This window comes from Meles meles, chromosome 13 (assembly GCF_922984935.1).
Source record: "Meles meles chromosome 13, mMelMel3.1 paternal haplotype, whole genome shotgun sequence".
In the NCBI taxonomy this organism is placed as follows: domain Eukaryota; kingdom Metazoa; phylum Chordata; class Mammalia; order Carnivora; family Mustelidae; genus Meles; species Meles meles.
In genome coordinates this window covers 42,013,685-42,015,939 of record NC_060078.1, presented here as the reverse complement: position 1 = coordinate 42,015,939, position 2,255 = coordinate 42,013,685, and the positions used below count along the sequence as shown (strand labels likewise).

Here is a 2,255-nt window from a genome sequence, read left to right as displayed (position 1 = left end):
TTTAAAAACAAATACAAGCTATTAATTCACTCTTCTCAACTCAACTGGACAGTCTACCTGTGGTATGACTGTCAGGTAAAAACATACATCTTTACAACTTGGTGGTCCCAAGTTTTTAAAAAAAACCATTTCACAGAAAGGAAAGAAATAGGAAAACAGCTCAAGAAATACACTAACAAGCAAAAATATATGGGGAAAGAAGAACACATAGTTTTGACTTAACTGAAGAAACTGAGAGGAGACTGGTCTACATAGGGAAATGTGCATCCTGGAAAGTCAGGTGTGAAAACTTTAGACTAGGAATTTATATGACTTGAATCTCCCCCATTTCCTGAATAAAAATGACATCTTGTGGTATTTATACTTCATGGCTCAGACACCTACCTCACTTGGCTCTATCCTTCCTCACTTTAGCCTTTACTTAAAAGGAGTCTGTAAAACTTGGGGATATAGCCTAAGAAGAAAAATAACCACACCCAATATTCCCCTTTCTGTGGCTACTTTAGACCTTTGTTACTAGAAAATTCCTGAAGAAAATTTAAATATAAGTCTGTGGCTTTACTGAATCAAGTCCCCCAGTTAATATTTAGAAAACACCCTCTGTTTGGGCTAGTAACATCGTTGATGGTACCTATCATAGAGGGATAGCCAAACAAAGTCTGTGTCTCAAAACCAGTGTTAAATCAATCTCAGGGTTGAGAGGGGAAAAAAAGGGGAGTCTAAAATCACAAGAAGTGCAGACATATCTAGGACCCTTGTCCTTCTGGATCCACGCTTCCTTCAGGATCTTCATCATTGTAAATGTTCTCTGCCATTTGCCACACTTGCATGATATTGTCTTCTGATACAGAACAAATCACCCAAGGTTCATTGGGATTCCAGGAGAAATCAGATATCTTGGCAGTGTGACCGCCGTGAATAAACAACAATTCTGGTGGCCCATCTTCTGCATCTTCCGGGGATTGTTCCTCTCCAATTTTACTTAAATCCCAAACATTCAGTCTGCGATCAGTACCACTGGAAGCCAAAATGGTCTCATTGTGAGGCGACCACTGAACCTGGAATATTTCATCCTTATGTGATTCAAAGGAATGCAACTTCAGTTTCAGATTTCTCAGATCCCACAAGGCAACAGTCTTGTCAGCTGATCCTGTGGCCAGAATGAACTCACTGTAAGGATTGAAAGATAGGCAGTTTACTTCAGCAGTGTGAGCATCAACTGAGTGGCTTGGTTTGGAAGTATTGTTTGAACGAGTATCCCAGATCATAAGTTTCTGATCATCAGCAACTGACCCAAACAGAGACTCATGGAGCAGATGCCAGGAAACATCTTCTACTACTGCTGTATGCCCTGTAAAGATGGTCTTCGCATCCACAACTTTTCCTTCCTTTGGAACAGCACTGATGTCCCAGAGGCAGATGGTGTGGTCGTCTGAAGCGCTAAGTAAATGCCCACTGAGATTTGGGTTCCAAGAAAGTCCATAGCCTTCTTTCTGATGTCCACGGAGACGCAAGTCTGGGTTGCACTCTCCAGAAGGGTCTGGTTTGGGAGGATGTTTTGTATAGTCAAAAACAAGAACATCACTGGATGGAGTCTTTGTCGCAATGATGCAAGGGTTCTGGGGCATATAACGTGCCCGGTTTACTTCTCCTTCATGGTTGATCTTGATCTCTATTTCAATTTTTCCACTAACTGAGCCAAAACCTCCAAATTCTCCTTTCTCACTGTCTTAGTGTGAAGCATCAAACTGAGCATCATCGTTAGGGAGCTGCACACTGGCTATCACAAGATGGTTTTGTTCATCAGACGTGTGTGTTCCCAGGACAAGTCGATGAATGCTGAAGTCTTTCCCTTCTGGTCTGGTTACATCTGGAAGCCACTGCACAGTTAGGCTCGGCCACTCCAGGGTATGGGTCATCACCAAATCGTAAAGAAAAGGGGTGTTCTTTTTCCATATTTTGTACTCTTCGTTGATCACACGTTCTTCTACTGCGTCATCAAAGGCTGCTTCCTTGTCGGCCATGGCGGGCAGGCAAGCCGGGGGGATCCCAGGGTTGAGCGTTGTGGGAGGGGCGGGGAGGCTACCGGGAGAGAGAGAATCTTAAGCAGGCTCCAGGCTCAGCACAGAGCCCAGTTTGGGGCTCCATCTCATGACCCTGAGATCATGACCTGTACCAAAATCCGGAGTCGGATGCTTAACCAACTGAGCCGCCCAGGTATTTTGTATTTTTTCTCTTTTATATTCTCAGTTAGT

At 43.5% G+C, this 2,255-nt stretch overlaps 1 pseudogene; it reads right to left on the bottom strand.

Moving 5' to 3' along the window:
* Positions 1 to 324: 324 nt before the first annotated feature.
* Positions 325 to 2,043, bottom strand: LOC123954932 (annotated as a pseudogene).
* Positions 2,044 to 2,255: the final 212 nt, after the last annotated feature.